Source organism: Salmo salar, chromosome ssa03 (genome assembly GCF_905237065.1).
Source record: "Salmo salar chromosome ssa03, Ssal_v3.1, whole genome shotgun sequence".
NCBI lineage: Eukaryota > Metazoa > Chordata > Actinopteri > Salmoniformes > Salmonidae > Salmo > Salmo salar.
The window spans coordinates 70,820,904-70,848,760 of record NC_059444.1 but is presented as its reverse complement, the minus strand read 5'-3'; the positions used below and the strand labels follow the sequence as shown (position 1 = coordinate 70,848,760).

Genomic DNA, 27,857 nt, shown 5'->3' with positions numbered 1-27,857 from the left:
AAGTAGCTTTCTTTGTGCCAACTTGGAAATTGGAAATACTGTTTAACCTATCTTATTAAACAAACATACAAAATGAAAGCATTCCCTCTTGAACATACCAAGTGATTAAACTTCATCTCTTTGAAATCTACACAGCTTAATCTTGTACAAAGATACACTGACTGCTGGCGAAGCCCTAGAAGACCAAAGTGTGAAGAAAGCGATCAGAAGGATAAAAGTGAGTGAGAGAAACTGAGAGAAAAAATGAGTACATGTGGTGAAGGGCGTATGATAGAGGTCAAACTCAGCCCCATGTGCACCTGGTCCCCCTAGCGAGGCCATTTGCTGTCACCTCCACTGCTGCTCTCCACCACCAAGACACCCCTCTCTGCATTCAATCCATTCAGGAAACGCTGTGCCCTTCCCACCAACACCCTGATGTTTAATTCATTCTCCAACACCCGGAGGACACTCATAACAAAAACAGGAAAAAGGGAGGAGAGAAAAAGAAGGAGAAAAAAAGAAATTAGAAAAAGACTGAAACGTCAGATTTGTAATTCCCATTTGTGGACGTGAACGGAATGAGGGGCCCAACACAGAACAAAAGAGAATACGTTGTTTGATGGGGACAAAGGACAAAGAGGAGAAAACAAACAAATCAAGAGGGGGCGGGGGTGGGGGGTTGCTTTGCTCGGCACCTCTCAACGTGCTCTCTCTTAATCAGAGGTTGATTAAGCACACTTTGAGAAGCATGGATTATGGGGCTCCCCTCGGACCGAGCTAAATTGGTCGGAAGGGAAGGAAGGCAGAGCGTGTATCGCAGCCAGGGGAACTTTTGATGTGTCAGTCAGTGCGTCTGGCATGGTTTGCTTTTATTGACCTCGCCAGCCTTGATTTGTGACAGATCCCCCGGTGCTGGGGTGAGAAAGGAAGGGAGGGTGGGTGGGAAAGGTTAAAAAAGATTGAGCTGCTGTGCAATAAAAGAATCCCCCAAATTCTGCTGACCCAATGGAATGGTCCCAAGCGTAGCACGGCATGCACTGCATAAAAACCATTAACAAAGCATCAGCAGCCGAGCAAAACGATTGGCTTGATTGATACTAAAGACATTTCCCACCGAGCCTCTACGTTTTGAATCAGAGAACACAATGTAAACAGCAGGTTTCACTCACAGATATTGTCTCTCATCTACCGTTAATGTGTTGAAGAAAGTGCCTTTGCATAGGTTTCAACATCCGTACCCATTTCTAGACAGCGTGTGTCATTTATGGATTCATGGATACTAATAGTATGATGCGTTCTTCCCGTGTGCTGTGCTCTGACTGGTTTGTAACCCCTTCAGAAAGGGTAGGCATTATTCATGTTGCGCTGGTAGCAGCACTGTTAATGTAATGAGTCAGGCTGTTAATGTGATCTCGCCTCAGACACAAAGGGTCAACCTGAGACCCTGGCTGGCGCAGACCGAGACCTCTGCGCCCTACATAACAACGATGGGACGTGTCATAGCTGATTTATATTGCCCTTGAACCTGCCAATAATAAGACCTTGTGGGCTTGCCTTTAAAAGAAGCCTGCAAAAGAGAGCACTGGCAGCCAGGGAGATAACATGAACGCTGTGTTCCCACCTATTGAAAGCCTGGCGCGGTACAGCTGAAGGCTTTTAAAGGCACCCATGTAATCTAAATGTGTCATTTCTCTCACACAGCACAGCACAGCGCTGGGATGCATTGATATCAGATAGCCCTGAGATGAATCTGACTTGACCTGTGAACATCAGAGTCGATGGCTTCTGCATCGCTACACAGGCATGAGAGGAATCAGCAATGGGTTGTAGGAGATAGGCATCGACACAAATTCAACTAGGCACAACACACCATTTTCGATAACATACTGTAGGTACAGAACATATAGATTTAATAATACAGAGATACGCATTAATGTCATTTCCAACTGTTAAGTCTCTCCAGACAGGATGTCAATCAGTCTGCTTATCATTTTGCCACCATTTTATTTACATCACAGAACATAGCTGCACAAACACCCTATCCATCCCTGAACACAACGCCATGGTAACTGGAGGAGGGAGATGCACTGTGTTTTTTTGAAGCAGCCTTATTAACTCAACCCACTTGCCCATGTAATTAAAGTGTGCTTACAGTGCAGCTAATATTCACTATGTAACCTGCGAAGGCACACAATAATTATGTGGGGCGTGACTGACAGAGATCAGGCAAAACAAACAAAGCGGGCCAGCCATCAGTCAAGTCAGTGTTGGGCCAGGTTAATAAGGATGCTCCCGCAGCTCCGTTAGATGAAGTCTGGGACTCATTCCTAGCTAATCCAATTACAGTTTGATTTTAAGGAGCTTTTTTACAACGTCACTGTCACAGAGCATTTAAAATAGTCCCACTCCGGACCTTTATGAAACTATCCTAAGCGGACAGTATTAACAAGGTAAAGAAAGTCCTTCACGAGAACTCAACGAAACGTTGAGAGGAACCAGACTCATTGACATGGGCAAATAGCAAATTAGAGGACATTTGACTTGTCTGGCCAGTGCAAATTGTGACTATATTAGAGTTGGATGGGTACAGTCCAGCTCTCTCTGTCCCGGGGTCTGGGAGGCAGACAGGAAAAATCTGGGTTTAATGGGAGAATCCCACATGTAGTGGAGTGGACCTGTGATCGATTGGGATCTGAAGTGGCTTAGCTGTGCCTCTGTGTGTCAATAGCGTCACCTTCTCCCTCACCTCTCTGATAAACCGTAGGCTCCTACTCCACATATACACCAGGCTGTGGACACACAAACTGTCTGCATGCTGAGCCATCCCTGAGTTATCCCAGTCTCTAAATGCACCAAATGCAGGAGTCCAGACTCTGAGGGGTTAAGTGTTGATTTGAGGAGACATTAGAATGCACTTCACAGCACCCTGGCATGGTAGATTGAAACAAGGATTTAATTGGCTCCATATCAGGGTTAGATAGTGCCGTTGTTGACTTTTGATAGAAAAACAAGGTGACTGATATTACGGAGATAAGCAAAAATCCCAACTCAATCACATCAATATGTTTCTAAGGCGTGTACAGGTGGCTCACCTTGCAACCAATGACAGTGGCGCTCGCTGAAAAGATAGGCATCGGAGGTTGTGTCTTGTGTCTGCATTGTCACACATTTATTGCTGTGTGTGTGCATGTCAATTTCTCTGACAATCATCACAGTGCAGTTGTTTCAACATGATCTTGGCACAGAGGTCATGGGATTCAAAGGCATACATTTTAGTTGCTCTAGTTCCTGCTTCCTCACAGAGCATTACAGGAAGCCCCATCAAAAGGGTCACCTTTGAGCAGTGCTTTATGGGTATTTGTTTCATAAGCAACTGTATTACTTCACCCATACACTATAACTGTGAAAGCTGTTAGGATATAATTCCACACACATGTATCTATGAAATTGTACTCATTGAGGTATTCATTTTTAAAATATATTTTTTTTATCTATTTTGTTTAAGAGGACCCATTTCTAAGGGATTTGGCCTAACAATGGAAGGCCTAAACACTTAGTGGCAGCAGGACATGTGCATTACAGGTGAAGCCCTTTCTTTGTGTGGCGAAACCTCAGACTGGGTGAACACACTGGTGTTGACACTGTCTCTCTTTGTCTGAGCCCATTATCTTGTGCCCCGCAGTTTGCTTCATTCATTCCAAAATGCCACTCTTCGCATATGAGAGCATATCAGTCTCCATGGAAACTCATTTTACCAATACTTTGTTGGCACCAAATGACCCTGCTCTCATACTTACCATCAAAGCTCTTTGCATGGAGGTGGCCTGTTTTCATTTGGAGATTAAACATTTTAAGGCAAATGTAGCCCCCGCTTGTTTGCTAGCTGTGATACTGAATTCAGAGGTGGAAAATGTAGAAAGCCCAATGTGATGTATTCATAGCCATTTCCAGAGGTTTTCAGAAAGCAGGCTCACTGAACTGTTTCTATTGAGGACATTTTGTTGGTCACATACCTTCCATTCAATCTGTCAGATGGCTTGACTTACAAATAATCTTCTGTTAAAGGGTTATTTGTTTGGACATGTGGAATCTCACTGTACTCTAATCACATATCTAACTTTAATATCATACCCATACCCACCTTAGTAAGTTACCTCACTGATTTGTTTAACTGCTGAAAATGCTTAACATACTCAGTGCATATTGCCAAATTTCCAATGTTTTTCATAAGTGAGTTTTTTACATTTTAATGACTGACACAACCAACGATGGCAGTAGCACAGTGCACGGACATAACATGCAAATCTGTATGCTCTATTTTTACGCTACTATCCTTAGCTATTTCTGTAGTTATGTATTGACCAGGATCAGTTTCAGGAAGTATTGGCTGTGGATCAATGAGGCCACAGGATTCTCCTTGGAATATTTACACTTGTGTCTTTCTCTGCAAGGCCCACAGATAATTGGTTGAAGAGAGAGTCCAGGAAGGTCAGCCAAGAAAGCAGCCGTAGGTGCCAGCGTGAAATCTACAGGAACTACAATTACTTCAACAGTGAGCCGCTGGAACAAGGTGAATGACAGGTAGGAAATAATTCATATGAATTACCTGCTGTATTATGAATAACCACCTGCTGAGAGGACATAGCACGGTCAGTTATAAGCCAAATTGGTTTTCAATAGTCCTTTTTTTGTCATTTGTTGGCAATTACCCTAGTTCTCGTGATAATATAGTTACAAATGAACCTCCGAGAACATTTCTTCCTTATGGCTTTTTGGGAGGGACAAGGTTGAAGTTGGCATGCAAGTGATCACACAATTCTAGTTTGGTTACTCCTCTGTCCTCTGCTATTTTAACTTATTCTACTGAAGCTGATGCTTACCTTTTTCCAAGCCATCTCTCTCCTATTAATAATGAATTATAAATGAACCAAAAAAACATACAGTATATAGCTTACATTTTACACTTGACTGTGACACACACTACTACTGTAAGTTATTCTATAAGAAATCCTCCCATCCCAGAGATCACTTATCACATTCCGTTTTTTGGGGCGGTAAATATCTGACCTTGCAGTGTAGAGACATAAAGTCTGTCACTCAAACAATTATGACTTCTTTGTTTCCTTCTGGATATCATTCTCGAGAGGAGACTCAAGCAGTCTGAGTACTTAAACCTGGTGATTCAGTGCTCCTAGTGGAATGGTTGTCTCTCCCCATCTCCAAATCCTAGACTGGTTGCCTCAGGATACAGAGGATGGGGAGAAAAAGCCTAATTGGTGCTGAATGAAGTGTGGACCATTAATGGATGGTAATAATAGTTGAGATTTTACGACTCCCTCCACATTAGGCCTTTAAGAGAGTTTCACCTGTAGAAAAGGACACCTCATACTTTCTGCTATCTCTTCCTGTCAAGGTGTTACAGTGTATGATAAAGGACAAGAGGGAGGAAACTTCCGATAAGGCCATGACAAACAGCAACACCTGATATAAAGCTGTGGTGTATGTATTACCCAGATAGTTGGAAGCTGAACAGTATCATTCATGAAGGACAAGTTATTCCAAGCAGTTTATAATTCCTTTGTGGTTGCTATGACTGCCAGTGGTGAACAGCAGGGGTTGAACGTGGAATGGCTAGCTGGTGTAATGTAATCACATATGTGGTCTCACGTCCCCTTGCACGGTGTTGACCACAACATTCAGTGCGATCAGACCTTTTCTACTGGAATATGATGAAGGCTCCACACTGTTTGCATTTCAGTTGATGAGGAAATGTCAGAGCATTTCAAAGATGGCTTCTGTTTACCCATGTCTAATAACATTTTACATTTTACATTTTAGTCATTTAGCAGACGCTCTTATCCAGAGCGACTTACAAATTGGTGCATTCACCTATAATATCCAGTGGAACAACCACTTTACAATAGTGCATCTAAATCTTTTAAGGGGGGGGGTTAGAAGGATTACTTTATCCTATCCCAGGTATTCCTTGAAGAGGTGGGGTTTCAGGTGTCTCCGGAAGGTGGTGATTGACTCCGCTGTCCAACCCTCTGCATAGGAAAGCCTTTGAACACTTACCATGTCCAGAGACATTGCATGATTGTGTTGGAATTTAGAAGAGAAAATGAGGATTTAAGAAAATAGAATACTTTGATGAATGTGTTCTGTGTTATAAAACAATTTGGGAAACATCTTTGGTGCAACACTAGATGACATAAAAGGGTCTCAGAGCTACAGTAAAAAGTCTATAGTAGCTAGAAACTAAATGGTGAAAACACTCTTAACAGTAGGGAAACAACGCAACACATGGACCTAAGGAATTGTTGATTCAACAAAGGTAAAAACTGTCATTACAGTACAATATTATTTCAAAGTCTAGGGTTAAATTATTTAATTGCAATTTCTCGCTTGATAAATACTCTCTTCTCAGTCCAGATGTGACCAATTTGAGACAGACAGGGCACATTTGCTTGGGAGTGTAATATGTTTCTATGTCAACTAGAAGTCCTTTTAAATCAGAGGATTCAAGTATTTTCACCTCATTTGATCAATGTATTTCATTTGAATCCTATCATTTCTCATGCACCACCATTCACAGTGAAATTTCACTCTATGGTAATTTTTCTGTGTGAACTGGAGATCAGAGATGGTTGATTGTGGAGGGCCCTTGTCCAGCCATATTTCACAGTGTCCTCTGAAGGAGTAACTCCAGCACCCTGTAAGGTGACTTCTCATTATACTTCAACTTCATGTTATTAACTTCCTGTTAACAATGCAGGATGGATAGCAGCAGTGGCACCCCGAGGGCCCTGGCTAATGTCTCCTGTAGTATGTCTAGTGCCACAAGCCTATATATCTCACTTCTCAATTAGAAATGTCTGGAAAGGGAAATTAACAGACTGCATCATAAAAGGCCTGACAACAGAGCTAATACAATTACAATAGAGTGATTAAAAAATATGAAAAAGGTGATGTATTACATTGATCATAAATGCATTCCCAATTCCTTTAATTGAACAGTACGCTATAATGTTATAGTTAAAATATGTCCTATTAGTGTTTGGCTCATGCATGCATAAGAATTAATTATTGAATAATTGTTAGTGTATTTCAACAGTGGCAAGGCTGTGAAGGATGATTTATTTTCTTCAGTGGCTGTCCAGAGATAGGGCTTAATTACAGTGGATAGCCTTATCTCCTCGCTTTAATCCGCTTTTTGGAGTCTCCCCCGCCCACTCACACCATCTAGTCGATATCATCAGAACGCTGGCAGAGCCACAGAGAGAAAGTGATCCCCATTTCTCTGTCACATTAAGGGTCATTCATGGAGTCTCCGCCTCAGACCTGACTTAGAGCACGATGTGGAAGAGCTAAGAAGAATGGTCTGTATAGAATATGACCCTCATATAACAGGTCAGAGCTCCCTGGCACATACACACTAGTATACTCTATGTCAACGGATTAGACTTCAACAATGTGTTACTATAACGATATCAGAAAATTGTCTCAGTTCTTTGCCAAAAGCAATTTTTATGGACATAGCCAACACTAGCTCTGTGATGTTTTGAAGGTGTGTTCATATTCTGATGCTTTCCGGTAGTGCTATACTTCCATATTGCCAAAAAGGGTTTGTCAGTTTGATTAGGACTATGATAAAAGAGGCAATGTTGTTGAAATTGCTCCGTTTCCTTCATTTACATGTAATTCAATCAATCCATTGAAACAGCGGGGGATGAAACGGCTAAATTCTGTACACCGAATACAACATGCCAACTGCTGATCTGTAGTGATGGTAATAGCACTGTCAAGTTTGACAATTCCGAGAAAGCAATACTGTTATTCCCCATATTCATTTTTCAAAATCTAATTTTACTTTCATTTCTTCACCAACACAGAGCTGTCAAGCTGAACATGTAATTCAATGAGCGTCAGCCGTTGGCTTGATCATTTCTTCATTTTATTTTTAATGGTGCATATACCATTCAAAATGACTTCAGTTTGAGGATACGTAAATCATTTGGTGCTTCTATTGGACTTGACTGTGGTTTGCAGTAATGGCTGTGTCCAGGCTATATTCATCCAGTGTTATGTATGCCAGTGTTGTGTAGTCTCCCAAAAGGCTTGGGGGAGAGGGGAACATTTGATCGGAGAGTGATGTGTACTGCAATGCCTGAGACTATGGCCCTCTTTATTCAGAGTTGCGGCCGAAATGGGCTGTCAAAATGGAGGAAATTGAAACCAGTCAATATTGCACATCTCAGGCTGCTGAAGCATTGTGAGAGCACCCTATCTTAAATTGCCAACAGCAGTCAAAGCCAGAGCAGATATCAACACAAGGGCACACACATGCATTTACACACACACACACACACACACACACACACACACACACACACACACACACACACACACACACACACACACACACACACACACACACACACACACACACACACACACACACACACACACACACACACACACACACACACACACACACACACACACACACACACACACAAAGCCCTCCCCCAATGCCAAATGCCTCATATCTGTTGGAACCTCCACAGAGAATGGCATCTGAAAAACATGTTTAAGCCAAGGTCGTTCCTTCCTATGCTAGAAAGAAACAGCAAACTAATGCCTGCATCTGTCTGGCAGTCATCAAGTCCCTTGGACCAATCACTCTGTGAGAGCTGAGATCATTTTAATGAGAGGAGGTGAGTAGTGGTTTCTCCTCTCAGCTTTCAGCCCTCAGTGGAGCACTATGAAAAGAGCTTTCCAGGCAAACAGTTTGCTGTTCTCAGGATTTGGAGGGACCTTTTTAATCCCAACCACCTTGTTAAATAGCGGGATTTGAAGCCTGTTTCTTAATCAAATCTCAGTACAAATAGGATCATCTCCCGTCTTTCTCAGCCTTTCCCTGTGCGGAGTGGGAATTATAGGTGTTCTAGTGGTACTCCTGTTGGTTGTTTTATCTGAGACGTTTGAACAACACTTCAGCTGTTTCCAAGCAGGCTGCGGTACACTACAGTAATTTTCATCAACTCGCTTGTTCAGGTAATATTCCTCCAGGAACACTGATCTCAGGGCTTATCTTGTTAAGAGCCCCCCTGCCATCTTAAATAAATGACTGGCTGGCGGAGACTGGGCCCAGCTTTTAGGAACATTATTGGGGATGAGAGAATGACACTAATTAGACTCATTGACGTATTTAAAAATCAAGCTCGGTACATTCGCTTGTTTGAATTTGCTTGTTTGAATCAAAAGCTGGATTGGTGCTCAATTGCAGAGTATAAAGTATAATCTTCTAGTTTGAAATGACATAGAGAATCAACAAAAATGTGTCATAATATTAGGTATATCGAAAACACTTTGGATGGAATTTTATCATGACACAATGCATTTCAAAGCACACAAAAAGTAAACAATATACACTGCTCAAAAAAATAAAGGGAACACTTAAACAACACAATGTAACTCCAAGTCAATCACACTTTTGTGAAATCAAACTGTCCACTTAGGAAGCAACACTGATTGACAATAAATTTCACATGCTGTTGTGTAAATGGAATAGACAACATGTGGAAATTATAGGCAATTAGCAAGACACCCCCAATAAAGGAGTGGTTCTGCAGGTGGGGACCACAGACCACTTCTCAGTTCCTATGCTTCCTGGCTGATGTTTTGGTCACTTTTGAATGCTGGCGGTGCTTTCACTCTAGTGGTAGCATGAGACAGAGTCTACAACCCACACAAGTGGCTCAGGTAGTGCAGCTCATCCAGGATGGCACATCAATGCGAGCTGTGGCAAGAAGGTTTGCTGTGTCTGTCAGCGTAGTGTCCAGAGCATGGAGGCGCTACCAGGAGACAGGCCAGTACATCAGGGGATGTGGAGGAGGCCGTAGGAGGGCAACAACCCAGCAGCAGGACCGCTACCTCCGCCTTTGTGCAAGGAGGAGCAGGAGGAGCACTGCCAGAGCCCTGCAAAATGACCTCCAGCAGGCCACAAATGTGCATGTGTCTGCGCAAACGGTCAGAAACAGACTCCATGAGGGTGGTATGAGGGCCCGACGTCCACAGGTGGGGGTTGTGCTTACAGCCCAACACCGTGCAGGACGTTTGGCATTTGCCAGAGAACACCAAGATTGGCAAATTCGCCACTGGCGCCCTGTGCTCTTCACAGATGAAAGCAGGTTCACACTGAGCATGTGACAGACGTGACAGAGTCTGGAGACGCCGTGGAAAACGCTCTGCTGCCTGCAACATCCTCCAGCATGACCGGTTTGGCGGTGGGTCAGTCATGGTGTGGGGTGGCATGTCTTTGGGGGGCCGCACAGCCCTCCATGTGCTCGCCAGAGGTAGCCTGACTGCCATTAGGTACCGAGATGAGATCCTCAGACCCCTTGTGAGACCATATGCTGGTGCGGTTGGCCCTGGGTTCCTCCTAATGCAAGACAATGCTAGACCTCATGTGGCTGGAGTGTGTCAGCAGTTCCTGCAAGAGGAAGGCATTGATGCTATGGACTGGCCCGCCCGTTCCCCAGACCTGAATCCAATTGAGCACATCTGGGACATCATGTCTCGCTCCATCCACCAATGCCACGTTGCACCACAGACTGTCCAGGAGTTGGCGGATGCTTTAGTCCAGGTCTGGGAGGAGATCCCTCAGGAGACCATCCTCCACCTCATCAGGAGCATGCCCAGGCGTTGTAGGGAGGTCATACAGGCACGTGGAGGCCACACACACTACTGAGCCTCATTTTGACTTGTTTTAAGGACATTACATCAAACTTGGATCAGCCTGTAGTGTGGTTTTCCACTTTAATTGGAGTGTGACTCCAAATCCAGACCTCCATGGGTTGATAAATTGGATTTCCATTGATTATTTTTGTGTGATTTTGTTGTCAGCACATTCAACTATGTAAAGAAAAAAGTATTTAATAAGATTATTTCTTTCATTCAGATCTAGGATGTGTTGTTTAAGTGTTCCCTTTATTTTTTTGAGCAGTATATTTACCTGCACAGGGACACAATAGGAAGCAGCTTCTGAGATGCAGCTTCTGAGATGGGTAGGCACAATGTGGTTTACACCTGCAGTACAGCGTAGACATGAGACAAAACATCAACGTGGCCGCAGTGGAGCGGGTCAAAAGCTTCAAAGGTTCCTTGGCATGCACATCACTGATGACCTGAAATGGTGCCATCACCTTGGGGAAGAAGGCGCAACACTGCCTCTACAACCTCATGCAGTTGAATAAATTCTGCACGGCCCCTAACACCCTCACAAACTTCTATAGATGCACCATTGAGAGCATTCTGTCAGGCTGCATCACCGCCTGGTACGGCAACTGTAACGCCCTCAACCGCATCACCGAGGGCACGCTGCCTGCCGTCCAGGACATTTATAGCACTCAGTGTCAAAGGAAGGTCAAGAAGATCAGCAAGGACCTCAGCCACCTGTGCCATGGTCTATTTACTATGCTACCATCTAGCAGACAGAGACGGTACAGGTGCATCAGAACCGGGACCAAGACACTGAGAAACAGCTTCTATCACGAGGCCATCAGACTGTTGAACAGCCATCACTAGCCAGCTACCTGCCCGGTACTCAGCCCTGATCCTTGAGACTAATGCCCCATGTATGTACAGTCCATTCGGAAAGTATTCAGACCCCTTGACTTTTTCCATATTTTGTTACGTTACAGCCTTATTCTATAATGGATAAAATAGTTTTTTCCTCATCAATCTACCCCCTAATGACAAAGCAAAAACAGGTTTTAGAAATGTTTGCAAATGTTTGCAAAAAACTGAAATATGACATTTACATAAGTATTCAGACCCTTTACTCAGTACTTTGTTGAAGCACCTTTGGCAGCGATTACAGCCTCGAGTCTTCTTGGGTATAATGCTACAAGCTTGACACACCTGTATTTGGGGAGTTTCTACCATTCTTCTCTGCAGATCCTCTCAAGCTCTGTCAGGTGGGATGGGGAGCGTTGCTGCACAGCAATTTTCAGGTCTCTCCAGAGATCGGGTTCAAGTCTAGGCTCTCGCTGGGCCACTCAAGGACATTCAGAGACTTGTCCCGAAGCCACTTCTGCATTGTCTTGGCTGTGTGCTTAGGGTCATTGTCCTGTTGGAAGGTGAACTTTTGCCCCAGTCTGAGGTCCTGAGCACTCTGGAGCAGGTTTTCATCAAGGATCTCACTGTACTTTGCTCCGTTCACCTTTCCCTCGATCCTGACTAGTCTCCCAGTCCCTGCCGCTGAAAAACATCCCCACATTCACAGTAGGGATGGTGCCAGGTTTCCTCCAGAAGTGAAGCTTGGCATTCAGGCCAAAGAGTTCAATCTTGATTTTTATCAGACCAGAGAATCTTGTTTCTCATGGTCTGAGAGTCCTTTAGGTGCTTTTTGGTAAACTCCAAGCGGGCTGTCATGTGCCTTTTACTGAGGAGTGGCTTCCGTCTGGCCACTCTACCATTGAGGCCTGATTGATATAGTGCTGCAGAGATGGTTGTCCTTCTGGAAGGTTCTCCTATCTCCATAGAGGAACTCTGGAGCTCTGTCTCGATTGGTCAGTTTGGCCAGGCGGCCAGCTTTAGCAAGAGTCTTGGTGGTTTCAAACTTATTATATTTAAGAATGATGGAGCGAAACGTCAATATAGGGACAAAGTGGAGTCGCAATTCAACGACTCAGACACAAGACGTATGTGGCAGGGTCTACAGGCAATCACAGACTACAAAAAGAAAACCAGCCACGTCACAAACACTGACGTCTTGCTTCCAGACAAACAAAACACATTCTTTGCCCGCTTTGAGGATAATACAGTGCCACCGATGCGGCCCGCTACCAAGGACTGCGCCCCCCCCTTTCTCCATGGCCAACGTGAGTAAGACATTTAAACGTGTTAACCCTCGCAAGGCTGCCAGCCCAGATGGCATCCCTAGCTGCGTCCTCAGAGCATGCGCAGACCAGCTGGCTGGTGTGTTTACGGACATATGCAATCTCTCCCTATCCCAGTGTGCTGCACCCACATGCTTCAAGATGGCCACCAATGTTCCTGTACCCAAGAAGGTAAAGGTAACTGAACGGAATGACTATCGCCCCGTGGCACTCACTTCTGTCATCATGAAGTGCTTTGAGAGACTAGTCAAGGATCATATCACCTACACCTTACCTGTCACCCTAGACGCACTGCAATTTGCATTCCGCCCCAATAGGTCCCCAGACGATGCAATCACCTACACACTGCACACTGCCCTATCCCATCTGGACAAGGGGAATACCTATGTAAGAATGCTGTTCATTGACTACAGCTCAGCATTCAACACCGTAGTACCCTCCAAGCTCATCATTAACCTCTATGGGCTAGGTGGGACGCTAGCGTCCCCCCCGTGGTGCACTCCATCAACAGCAGGTGCATTTCAAGAGCGGCAAATTTGAAACCAAATAAATGTCAAAATTCAAATTTTTCAAACATACAACTATCTTACACCCTTTGAAAGATAAACATCTCCTTAATCTAACCACGTTGTCCGATTTCAAAAAGGTTTTACGGCGAAAGCATAAAGTTAGATTATGTTAGGAGAGTACATTGACAATAGCTGTGTGTAATGTTTTGTCAATTCAAAGACAGGGTCACCAAAACCATAAAACCAGCTAAAATGATGCACTAACCTTTTACAATCTCCATCAGATGACACTCCTAGGACATTATGTTAGACAATGCATGCATTTTTAGTTCTATCAAGTTCATATTTATATCCAAAAACAGCGTTTTACTATGGCATTGATGTTGAGGAAATCGTTTCCCTCCAATAACCGGCAGTCAAGTCAGCACCACAAATTAAATAATTAAAATTAGAAAACATTGGTAAAATATTATATTGTCATTTAAAGAATTATAGATTTACATCTCTTGAACGCAATCAACTTGCCAGATTTAAAAATAACCTTACTGGGAAATCACACTTTGCAATAATCTGAGCACTGCGCCCAGAAAAATACGCGTTGCGATACAGACTAGCCGCCATGTTGGGGAGATCTAAAATCGAAAATACTATGTAAATAATCCATTACCTTTGATTCTCTTCATCAGATGTCACTTCCAGGTATCACAGGTCCATAACGAATGTAGTTTTGTTCAAAAAAGCTCATCATTTATGTCCAGAAATCTCCGTCTTGTTAGCACATGATCTAAGCCCGCCGGACTTCACTTCATGAACGAGGGGAAAAAATATATTTACGTTCGTTCAAACATGTCAAACGTTGTATAGCATAAATCATTAGGGCCTTTTTTAACCAGAACATGAATAATATTCAAGGTGGACGAATGCATTCTCTTTTATAACGTATTGGAACGAGGGTACCCAACATGAACTCGCGCGCCAGAGTCTAATCGGCCATCACCGTTCCATGGCTCTTGTTCGGTCAGATCTCACAGTAAAAGACTCAAAACACTTTGTAAAGGCTGGTGACATCTAGTGGAAGCAATAGGAAGTGCCAAAACATTAATCAACCCCTGTGTGTTTCAATGGCATAGGCTTAAAGGTAATTCAACACATCAGGTATCCACTTCCTGTCAGAAAATGTCTCAGGGCTTTGCCTGCCAAATGAGTTCTGTTATACTCACAGACACCATTCAAACAGTTTTAGAAACTTTAGGGTGTTTTCTATCCATATATAATAAGTATATGCATATTCTAGTTACTGGGTAGGATTAGTAACCAGATTAAATCGGGTACGTTTTTTTATCCAGCCGTGAAAATACTGCCCCCTAGCCCCAACAGGTTAAGCTTGAGGCCCCAGGTCTCAACCCCGCCCTGTGCGTTTGGGTCCTGGACTCCCTGACGGGCCGCTCCCAGGTGGTGAAGGTAGGAAAACAACATCTCCACTTCGCTGATCCTCAACACTGGGGCCCCACAAGGGTGCATGCTCAGCCCCCTCCTGTACTCCCTGTTCATGCACACCTCCAATTTGATCATCAAGTTTGCAAACGACACAACAGTAGTAGGCTTGATCACCAACAACGATGAGACTATAGGGAGGAGGTGAGGGCACTCAGAGTGTGGTGTCAGGAAAACAACCTCTCACTTAATGTCAACAAAACAAAAGAGATGATCGATGACTTCAGGAAACAACAGAGAGAGCACCCCCCTATCCACATCGATGGGACAGCAGTGGAGAAGGTGGAAAGTTTCAAGTTCCTCGGTGTACATGTCACAGACAAACTGAAATGGTCCACCCACACAGACAGCGTGGTGAAGAAGGAGCAACAGAGTCTCTTCAACCTCAGGAGGCTGAAGAAATTTGGCTTGTCACCTAAAACCCTCACAAACTTCTACTTGAGAGCATCCTGTCGGGCTGTATCACCGCCTGGTACGGCAACTGCACCGCCCACAACCGCAGGGCTCTCCAGAGGGTGGTGCAGTCTGCACAACGCATCACCGGGGGCAAACTACCTGACCTCCAGGACAACTACAGCACCCGATGTCACAGGAAGGCCAAAAAGATCATCAAGGACAACAACCACCAACCGCCACTGCCTGTTCAGCCCGCTACCATCCAGAAGGCGAGGTCAGTACAGGTGCATCAAAGCTGGGACCGAGAGACAAAAAAATAGCTTCTATCTCAAGGCCATCAGACTGTTAAATAGCCATCACTAACACAGAAAGGCTGCTGCCTACATATAGTCTTGAAATCATCGGCCACTCTAACAAATGGATCACTTGTTACTTTATTAATGTCACTTTAATAATGATGTTTACATATCTTGCACTACTCATCCCAAATGTATATACTGTATTTTATACCATCTACTGCATCTCGTCTATGCCGGTCGGTCATGACCCATCCATATATTTATATGTACATATTCGTATTCCACCCCTTTTACTTAGATATATGTGTATTAAGTAGTTGTTGTGGAATTGTTAGATTACTTGTTTGATATTGCTGCACTGTCGGAACTATTAGAGGCACAAGCATTTCGCTACACTCGCAATAACATCTGCTTACCATGTGTATGTGACCAATAACATTTGATTTGATTTGAAGGCCACTGTGTTCTTGGCGACCTTCAATGCTGCAGACATTTTTTGGTACCATTCCCCAGATCTGTGCCTTAACACAGTCCTGTCTCGGAGCTCTACGGACAATTCCTTCGACCTCATGGCTTGGTTTTTGCTCTGACATGCACTGTCAACTGTGGGACCTTATATAGACAGGTATGGGCCTTGCCAAGTCATGTCCAATCAATTGAATTTACCACAGGTTGACCCCAATCAAGTTGTAGAAACATCTCAAGGATGATCAATGGAAACAGGATGCACCTGAACTAAATTTCAAGTCTCATAGCAAAGGGTATAAGTGAATACTTATGTAAATAAGGTATTTCTGTTATTTTATTTAATGCATTTGCTAAAATGTATAAAAAAACTGTTTTTGCTTTGTTATTATGTGGTATTGTGTGTAGAATGAAGAGGATTTTTAAAAATGTAATACATTTTAGAAAAAGTCTGTAACATAACAAAATACGGAAAAGGGGAAGGGGTCTGAATACTTTCTGAAGGCACTTTAGATTCATTGTATGCTGTTCACCTAATATTCTCTTTATATACTGTTGTTTACACACTGTGTATGTACAGTATATACTGTATTCTGGACATAGTTCATCCCAAAATATCTACTACTGTACATTCCATTTTCCTTCCAAATGTTCCTTCCAAATGTTCCCTCTAAGCTGAGCACGTGCGCTGCTGCATACCTCCTCCAGGACTGCCTTGCAGAAGAAATGCCAGGCTGTGCAGAGATGCAAGAGATTGAACTTCACTGAGTTTGCCCCATTAGTTTGCACTATATAGATCAATGTTTTTTATGTGACCTAATCAACATTTTACCAGCCCTTTTTCAATGCAACAAACCAAAACATATCTAACTTTGCAAGATTGAGCCTGTGATTTTGTTGTAGGTAGAACCAGAACGCAACGGAGTAGAATTCTATTGGCTGAGGTAGCCCATGAGCGGTCTTTCAATCACCCCTGAGTGAATGTGCTTTTCAGATCAGTTTAGATCAGCAGAGTTATTAATAACTCGCAAGTTAGCGAGTTATTAGCCCAGTTATAGATACGTATAGGTCAGCAATGGGAAGTTACTGCTTCCTACAAGAGCACAAAACGTGTAGGCTACATTTCTTTGAAATCAGCCAGGTAAAAAGCTTATGAATTAATTAAAGGTGCAGTGTTGTATTTTGAGACAGTCTTGAATATGCAAATAAGCCATTAGTCAGAGAGGTAGCCGACATTGTCTAATTCTCTGTATGGCAATAATAATACATTTTATTTTTAAAGTGGTTTCTTGCATCATGCAACACAATACAATGCAATTTACAGTCACCTATTATAAAAACTTTTTAAAAGTCTCATGCGATGTAGGTCTCATTGAACACCACATATAGGCTACTTTAGGCTATATCATAGAAATCAAAAGCTATTTTCTAGTGACGATGTTATGGGATTTGCTCCATTGGTTTTGTTGGTAGGCTTACATTATGCTCAAATAGCCACATTAGCCTATTGACTACTGTCTAAAACTGTAAGGGTACAGTGTTCACTGTAAACAAGTGCCAGAAGCTGCACAAAATTCTCACAATGTTCACGTTTCCGCTCACATGACCTAAAATTTGCTGAGTGCCCCAAAAAAGGAATCATTGCAAACCACGTATTTATGTTGTGGATTCTGACACATGCTCACTGAAATATATCTACTCTGGATTGTCATTTCTTGTTTGTTTGTTTCTTGATTATTTGTGTATTTGTATTATATTTGCTAGACATTCTACTGTGCTGTTGGAGCTAGAAACAAAGCATTTCGCTGCACCTGTTATAACACCTGCAAATCTGTGTATGTGACCAATAAAGTTTGATTTGATTTTAATTTGTTTATGCTAGGTGAACATGCTATCTGGCTGGCTGGCGGCCACAGGCAGGGTCCCTTCTGCTTAAGATGCAGTGGAGCCTCTATGGGTTAGGAGGGCCAGCTCTATCAATCTGCTCCCCTACGGCCCCCACGTTCCCCAGCGCGGTTAATCACTGCTACTAATTAGAGCTAATTACTCATGGCTGCCCGGGAGAGCCCCCCTTGCGAGCTCACGCTGATCTCAAGGTCCTCCATTGGCACCCCGCTGCTTGGTATTCCTCAGGTAAGGAAGGAGACGGAGGTGGAGCTGCAGGGTTGCTCCCTGATCCTCACTTTTTTTTTTTTTGTATTTATTTCACCTTTATTTAACCAGGTAGGCTAGTTGAGAACAAGTTCTCATTTGCAACTGCGACCTGGCCAAGATAAAGCATAGCAATTCGACACATACAACAACACAGAGTTACATATGGAATAAACAAAACATACAGTCAATAATACAGTAGAACAAAAGAAAACAAAAAGTCTATATACAGTGAGTGCAAATGAGGTAAGTTAATAAGGCAATAAATAGGCCATGGTAGCGAAGTGATTACAATATAGCAGTTTAACACTGGAATGGTAGATGTGCAGAAGATTAATGTGCAAGTAGAGATACTGGGGTGCAAAGGAGCAAGATAAATAAATAAATACAGTATGGGGATGAGGTAGGTAGATAGATGGGCTGTTTTCAGATGGGCTATGTACAGGTGCAGTGATCTGTGAGCTGCTCTGACAGCTGGTGCTTAAAGCTAGTGAGGGAGATATGAGTCTCCAGCTTCAGAGATTTTTGCAGTTCGTTCCAGTCATTGGCAGCAGAGAACTGGAAGGAAAGACGACCAAAGGAGGAATTGGCTTTGGGGGTGACCAGTGAGATATACCTGCTGGAGCGTGTGCTACGAGTGGGTGCTGCTATGGTGACCAGTGAGCTGAGATAAGGCGGGGCTTTACCTAGCAGAGACTTGTAGATAACCTGTAGCCAGTGGGTTTGGCGACGAGTATGAAGCGAGGGCCAACCAACTTGAGCGTACAGGTTGCAATGGTGGGTAGTGTATGGGGCTTTGGTGACAAAACGGATGGCACTTTGATAGACTGCATCCAGTTTGTTGAGTAGAGTGTTTGAGGCTATTTTATAGATGACATCATCGAAGTCGAGGATCGGTAGGATGGTCAGTTTTACGAGGGTATGTTTGGCAGCATGAGTGAAGGATGCTTTGTTGCGATGTAGGAAGCCGATTCTAGATTTAATTTTGGATTGGAGATGCTTAATGTGAGTCTGGAAGGAGAGTTTACAGTCTAACCAGACACCTAGGTATTTGTAGTTGTCCACGCAAGTCAGAGCCGTCCAGAGTAGTGATGCTGGACGGGCGAGCAGGTGCGGGCAGTGATCGATTGAAGAGCATGCATTTAGTTTTACTTGCGTTTAAGAGCAGTTGGAGGGCACAGAAGGAGTGTTGTATGGCATTGAAGCTCGTCTGGAGGTTAGTTAACACAGTGTCCAAAGAGGGGCCAGAAGTATACAAAATGGTGTCGTCTGCGTAGAGGTGGATCAGAGAATCACCGGCAGCAAGAGCAGCATCATTGATGTATACAGAGAAGAGAGTCGGCCCGAGAATTGAACTCTGTGGCACACCCATAGAGACTGCCAGAGGTCCGGACAACAGGCCCTCCGATTTGACACACTGAACTCTATCAGAGAAGTAGTTGGTAAACCAGGCGAGGCAATCATTTGAGAAACCAAGGCTGTCGAGTCTGTCAATAAGAATGTGGTGATTGACAGAGTTTAAAGCCTTGGCCAGGTCGATGAATACGTCTGCATATTTGTGTGAAAATCCAACACATCCCCAGTGATTATAGAGATAGCTGAGGTATTGTAGAAGGCTAGGCCCTTGCAGGCAGCCTGCTTCACTGATATGCAGGGTAGCACTACTTCAATGGGCCATTAAGATGGGGGGCTTGTTTGTGCTGGTCTGGCGTAGGGATCTTGTCTGCATGCACACAGGCCCCTGCAAGCTTAATGATCCAACACCTTTTTACTACCTCTGTCATTAATTGTGCCCATGGCCATGACTCTCTGGGTTGTGTCGCGTTTGGGTGATTTTTCTCCCAGTAATTTTGCTTTAATAGATTCAATTTGCTTTCATTTGCTTTGTATTGATTTATTCGTCCTGTTTTGTCTCGTCAACCGTAGAAACTTATAATTTCCCACAAAAGTTTTAGAGAGGAGAGCGAAAAAAAAACAATTCTAATTTCCTAAGAGATATTGAGCGAGATGTAACAAAGAAATGACAAATGATGTTGATATGGTCGGCAAGTGAAGCTTGACTAGAGCCACATGAACTCACTTCATAAATCATCTCTTGTTTCATACATACCAAGCAAGATAATCGCATTAAAATATGAAGTTTCATATCAGGTGCAAACAATGAAGCTTACGGATGAGAGCAGAGGTCGTTTACTCACAGGGCCACTCCAGTAGAAAGCCATAATCTGATCTATCACTTCTTAACCATTAAATAGGTCATGTACTGTCGGCATACATCTAGTCAGTGCCATCCGATAGCTCTGGACACTGAACTTGCCAATATCAGCCTCAAATCATCACAGAAATACAATTTGTATGGTAGCTAAGTGGATTAGTGCCACTATTAAAGGTCCTCTATAGACAAAGGGCCGATGGATATCTCTGGAATAGATAGCTTTGCCCACCCCAGGTTATGTTAGACACAACACCTGCTTTTTGTCTGATTGCTACGCTGAGAGAGGGTGAAGCCCTTACCTTTCATTGACCTCGTAATGTAAAGTGGCCAAGGGAAGCACACACACACACACACACACACACACACACACACACACACACACACACACACACACACACACACACACACACACACACACACACACACACACCCTTTCTAAGGCCACTGAAAGTCTACACCAGACCAGAGGACAGTTGTTTTGTGGGCTTGAGGCTTAGAGCTGAGAAACAGCAGATCGGCCAGATGATACAACATTCCCAGCTTGTTACTTCTGGTATAAGGCCTTTGTAATGTAAAGTGTGACCAAAGAGGCTTATTGTGGGCTTGATATGAAATGTTGTTTTCCATGTTAACTTTATCTTCAAAAGCTTAAACAGTTTTTTAAGACATGGATTTGCAAAATTGTTATACAACATTAAGCATGGCATACCTTATGTTTTTTTTTTTTTATTGAATATCTCTTCAGACCAAAATTTACTCAATACAAGTGGTCTTTATTACTAAACCAGCGAGACCAATTCAAGATACATTGAAGAATTATCCAAGAGTTGCTTATTTTTCTCGCTACAGCACCAGTTTACATCCTGTTATGTTCTATTCATTGCTGTACGCAACAATGCACTTCCTGGTATAGGAACAAGATAAGGTTAGGGGTGATCTTTTTTTCCAGAGGCTGCCAATTGGTAGATGCATTTAGAAATGCAGTTCCATATGAAGAAACAGCCATCTCCTATAGAATATCATTCCTTTCTCAGTGGTCTTTAATGGGAATATTTGGCATTCGTGCATTCAGCTTTGTTTTTCTTGCAGTCTCTCACGACTTCAGGTGGATGAAGGTCAAGCTTTGAAGCTGGAACCTTTCATATGTCTTCCCACAGCTCTCCGAATTAATGTTGTGTTTTTGTTTTCAGAGACACATACAGTGATAAAAATTTAATGGACATTTAATTATTTTTCACACGTGAAATGACAGAAAACCTTTGAGTTTAATTTTTTTTTTTAAATGCAGCAAGCACAAAAGAATTGGGACGACGGAAAGTTCAGTTTCAAAAGATAGTCTCTGTTCATTTGGAACGGCTATTGTCAAATAACAGCTTTTCCTAGCCCCTCTAAATCATGCCAAATGGGTGCTTTGTTTATGAGAGAATTTTCAGTAGGATTTGTCTGTATGGTGATATGTTTGTATTGTGTGATATTTTTCTCCCTCTAAGCCTGACATACTTTTATGTAATGGAGAAACAGTGGGTGACCAAACAATGCTCCTTCTGTGAATAATGTTTTTGTCTGTCATTATAACTTCTTTGATGCAACTGTGGGGCTTTGATGCAAATGAATGCGGATGTCACAAAACCCTTAACAGGCACCTCACCCCAATGTGAGGCTAAGGGGAGCGAGACCCCATCGCTGTATCATGTTTCTGTATAAATGGAAGATGAAAAGTTTAATTTGGCACAAATGTCACAAAGTTGGGAGAAACATCAAACAAACTGTTATCTGTTGCATTGTATCCAACTGTTAATTGGTCTTTTGTTCGTCTCCCCTCGCTGTCCTTCTTTTTTTAATTCACAAGAAATATAGCTCTGAACCTCAAATGAACCCCTCAAAAATACAAAGCCAGAGCCCAATTCTATTCATTAGAGAAGCTAGCAGTAGCTGTTGGCTGTCACTGCCACCAAGGGGCCTGTCCATGGCTGCATCTGACATCTGTTGGCATAATGTTGCATAGAGCCTGATAGGCAACAGGAGCTGATTTATAATGTTCTCTATTTAAGTGGATGTCTTAAGGTAATTATAAGCTGGTGGGGAGCTCCTACTAATTGCACCTTCCCTGATCTGTAATGAAGGCCAAGCAGCGTGAATGAACACATTCCAGGCACCACCATTAGTTGAGGAGCGAGGGCAGCTGAGCTTGACCAGTTAGTGTTGGTTTTGCTCTGGGCTGGAGATGGTCACCTGCTGTTATTCCATGTCCTCGGACAATTTCTTTTGGATAATTAACTGAGATGCCACATATGGTGCGTTTGTGGGAAATGTGATCACTAGTGGACGCTGAGGAGTAGAGAAAGCAAAACGAAGGCTCCTGGTTGTGACCAAAGCTCTGGCCACCTAGCTCACTGCAAATGATGTGACATAACCATTCCTTTCGACATGCACTAAATAAACCCAAATACTGTGTCCACATGAAATAGGGAGGCCTAATTGATATTGGAGGAAATGAATTATTAGGAAGATTAGATGGTGAGGCAAATTAAGTGCATTAATGAAGAATGAATTTGAGCAATTTTTATATCAGCAGATTAAGATATTGTCAAAAGAGAGGCATCCTAAGGACACAATGAAAAGTAATTAGGGAATGAGTTGTACATACGTTATCATATGGCTGGGGAACAGTAGGGGAGGAGGTAAGATGAACGAGGATCTCCAACAATGAAATATGAACACTGGAACAAACAGATCATGGTTCAAATGAAATGGTCGCAAGAGCATTAATTCACAAAAACTAATATTTAAGATGATATTGATTGACTATGGGTCAAGGGCAATAACAATTGCTTCTGTGGATACTGTAATTCTTTGGGCTGATTATAAAAAGAAATTGAACAATAAGCTGACTTCAAAAGTTAATCAACTATTTTAGTACCTGCATGTGGTTGAATAACACAAGGACAAAAAGACATCAGGATAAAGACAAAGACAGTGTAAAGCAGACTTCATGAGAATTATGTAAATGGAAGATAACTAGCAAGACATAATGTATGGGTCAAGACCATGGGAAGGGAGATGGAATTGGAATTGGAATTGGAATAGACAACACTGAGCCCTGGGGAACCTCATTGTTGTGAACGCTGGGCTGGACTTTTCTCAGTTGACCTTATGAAAAGTATCAACAAGGTTAGAGAATAATTTGAGAAACAAGAGGTGCCAAAGATTGTCAGATCAGCAACAGTAAAATGTGTCTAAAGATTAACGGTATCAAATACAGCCTAGAGATCAAGGAGAATTAAGACAGAGGGGAGAGAAGCTGCATAAGCACTCAGTTACAGAGGAGCTGTTTCCGTTGAGTGAGCTGCACAAAAGCAAGATTAGAGGGGATCAAGTGGAGAACGCTTAAAAAGGAATTCAGTGGAATTGACAGCACATTCAAGGGTTTCTGAGAAGAAGGGAAGACAAGAGACAGGGTGATCATTTTTTTAGATTTGAAGGGTCAAGATGAAGCTTCCTGATAACCAGATTTAAATTAAAATGAAAATACATGGGGAACACAGACATGGAAAAAATAAATACTGTTTTATGTGTGTTCAATAATAACTTGGTCAGCCAACAAGCAAAGATCTGATTCAAATGTAAATTATATCTTATCCTTCCAATTCTACAGTATAAATCTCATATAGTCTTTTGAGAAATGTATTCTTAAAGTATGTTTATAATTAGATTGGGCTGACAATTAAGACATCATTAATAATTATTACATAGCTTATGTGTGAGAACAATACACAATAAGCCTTTTCTTAGCTCCGGGCTATCTTTGCCCCAGGCTAGACTGGCCCTGGGCTAGCTTAGCCTCTGTTCACACCAGCATTTGTTAACCCTGGGCTAATCTTTAACCCTGGGCTAAGGATTCACACTTATTCCAAAGCCCTGGGCTAACGGACAATCACAATATACGACCAACATTCTATCTCTGACGTGTGACCCATGTTATAAATAATAAGATATTTATCATCACATCCTGTTGCTTCTAGCCTAGCATTTGATTTCCAACAGTGATTGTTTGTTTGTATAAACCTTGCTGTCTGCCTGTCTGACCTCGGAAATAATGTTTCACTTTTGAAATTCGACCTCGCCCCTGTACCGGGAATGCTGTGCACAAATGAGACATCAACTTTCAGTAGCGGTGCGTGGGTAAAATCACTGGGGAAGCCAAGCCAGGAAAAACATTGCCATATTTCAACCTATGTGTTAGTTCATATGCCTTGCCACCATGGGCTAAGGCCGACAAAATAAGAAGACAATAAGAAGACACAATGGCAGAATAAATTCAACCACACTTTTGTTTCATCACAAAACTGGAGAGCAACATCTGTCCGGTGAAGTCCACAAAGCGTATTGCATGTAAAAAGCAGTTATATGACCTACAGCATGGTCAAGCAAGTTAATGTTTCTGACACCTTCGGATTACTAAACAACTGTTCATTTAGAACCACAGAGAGTTACCGCAAATCGCAAAGAAAACAGGAGCTGCCTCCACTATTACAAAACCATTTTAGCTTTAACATTTCAACGTCATCAAATCACCTCTGCTAAGTCTAATACAGTGACAACTAAACGGTGCCAAAATCAATTTAGTCCAATCAACGTAAGCTAAATATGATGTGGCTGTCCACGGCACTGATTTCTGTGTGTGTGTGTGTGTGTGTGTGTGTGTGTGTGTGTGTGTGTGTGTGTGTGTGTGTGTGTGTGTGTGTGTGTGTGTGTGTGTGTGTGTGTGTGTGTGTGTGTGTGTGTGTGTGTGTGCGTGCGTGCGTGCGTGCGTGCGTGCGTGCGTGCGTGCGTGCGTGTTCGTGCGTGCTTGCTTGCAAGTAGAAAATAACATGTTGACTCACTCTACTTGTAGAGAAACGTCAATGACCTCCTCATCTCTTTCATGTTGACGAAACGGTCTATGACTGTCATACTGAACAGGCTTTTAGTTTTTATTGACCTAGGCTACCTGGCTAAAATGCTTGCTCGCTAACCTTCCTTTCATAGGCAACGGTGTGCCAGCTAGTTAACATTAGCCTACTGTATCTAGCTACATATTGAATTTCCATCCTCTCAGTTCAGGGGCACAATGTATGAATTTATGGTTGGATCAAGATCTCCCGTTATAATCATTGGCCAGTACGGAGAATTAAGTAAAACCACAAGTTCAAATCCATATCTCCATCCATGGCTAATTTAGGAAAGGACCAATTTTAACACTCGCTTAGCCCCAGGTTAAATCTCCCTTAGCCCAGGGCTAAGTAGCAGTGTGAACTCACCTAATAATACATTCATTAATGCAATTGCACAATCAACCAATTTGCCAAATAATCGGTGTCCAAACCTCTGCATTTTATTTCTCTTAACCATTAGCAATACACTTTGAAATGTAATTTCTCCCCCAGCATTTAGCAGAATAAATATTGATTGCATTCCGTGAGTGATCACTCTGTAACCCATCATCCATCCTTAATAATGTCGCTCACAGGCACATTCTTTCAGCTTGGTTTCCATTAATAACCAGTCTACGTGACATTGTCAACATTCTTCCCCCAAACAACAGGGTCTGTCAGGCATGCCTGGTTCGCAATCAGGTCATTTAATGTATTTCAACAATTGAAAGCCCTTAACATATTGATACGTGGTTATCCTGTAGTGTGTATGGCCTTTTATCTCCTTGAGTGAAAGAAACTCCCAACGCAGCTTCCTGAGATCTTCTGTTGGGGTTATTTATCATGTGGAATTTAGCAGGGGCCTGATGACAGCTGCTCTCCACTTTAATTAAAGGTTCAACCTCTTCCCTGGATGACACATTGACAGGTTTGTGCCTTGGAAAAGTGAAGGTACATGTCTAGTCCATCAGACTCCTTAGGAGCCATGGCCAACCTTCAAGGTAAAGAGCAGTGGAGATGGCATTTTAGTGAGGTCATCACAGGGCAAGACCACAGAGACTTGTTGGAATAAGGAGGGTTATCCAGACATGCACTTGTTAATCTAAAAATATGGTGATTATGTATTGTGTAATCTATTTAATTTATTGTAACCTCTTAATTGTTTAGGGCTCTAAAGGTAGGACATATTGTTGTTTATTTGTCATTATTTTATATGTATTTGTATTAACTTGTCCCCTCCTACGAAGCCATGGTTCTTTCGTTAAGTTTATAGTGACCTTCTGCTTTTGCAGATGTGGGATCTGCAACTCAGTCGGTAGCAGTGAATGGCTAATGGTCCATCCCTCAGCTATTTTACGGCTGACTGGAGAATGTGTCCACTTTGCATGGTTCCCTTCCTCCATTTTTCAAACTTTTCCTGAGTTGTGGGTGACACAGCTTGAAAGGGTTTCAGGAGAGGCAGTACACAAATGAAGAGTAAGCCCAGCTGATACAATCACTTTGTTCAGCATGAACACTTCGGCAAACATGTCTCCCTTCTGTGGGCAGCCACAAGGCTTCTGTGTAAGACAGCGGATTGGCTCTTCTTCTTCTCAAAGTTAACCCTTGAGATTTCATACTAACAGAATTTCTGGAAATCCGTACTGCACAGGGACTTGACTCATGTTCCTACGAGTCACCGCCAGACAAGGATCAAGACTATGGATGGACATAAATACATCCATCTATACACAATGACCTCTTCTCAGCATTTCTGGCATTCAAGAGTGTGTTCATGCAATGAAAGCAATCAGGTTTAGGCCCTGACTCACAGAGATTGTGATGACATGAAGGTTTAGGCCCTGACTCACAGAGATTGTGATGACAGGAAGGTTTAGGCCCTGACTCACAGAGATTGTGATGACATGAAGGTTTAGGCCCTGACTCACAGAGATTGTGATGACATGAAGGTTTAGGCCCTGACTCACAGAGATTGTGATGACAGGAAGGTTTAGGCCCTGACTCAGAGATTGTGATGACAGGAAGGTTTAGGCCCTGACTCACAGAGATTGTGATGACAGGAAGGTTTAGGCCCTGACTCACAGAGATTGTGATGACATGAAGGTTTAGGCCCTGACTCACAGAGATTGTGATGACAGGAAGGTTTAGGCCCTGACTCACAGAGATTGTGATGACAGGAAGGTTTAGGCCCTGACTCACAGAGATTGTGATGACAGGAAGGTTTAGGCCCTGACTCACAGAGATTGTGATGACAGGAAGGTTTAGGCCCTGACTCACAGAGATTGTGATGACAGGAAGGTTTAGGCCCTGACTCACAGAGATTGTGATGACAGGAAGGTTTAGGCCCTGACTCACAGAGATTGTGATGACAGGAAGGTTTAGGCCCTGACTCACAGAGATTGTGATGACAGGAAGGTTTAGGCCCTGACTCAGAGATTGTGATGACAGGAAGATTTAGGCCCTGACTCACAGAGATTGTGATGACAGGAAGGTTTAGGCCCTGACTCACAGAGATTGTGATGACAGGA

General features: G+C 42.9%; 1 long non-coding RNA gene across 1 annotated transcript in view; it reads left to right on the top strand.

Annotated features, from left to right (window-relative positions):
- Nucleotides 1-27,857, top strand: part of LOC123741697 (uncharacterized) — a 183,887-nt gene that overhangs the window by 40,066 nt on the left and 115,964 nt on the right. Inside the window, exon 2 of the long non-coding RNA XR_006769219.1 lies at nucleotides 4,434-4,563. This is a non-coding gene — a long non-coding RNA (uncharacterized lncRNA). The remainder of the gene's footprint in view (nucleotides 1-4,433; nucleotides 4,564-27,857) is intronic.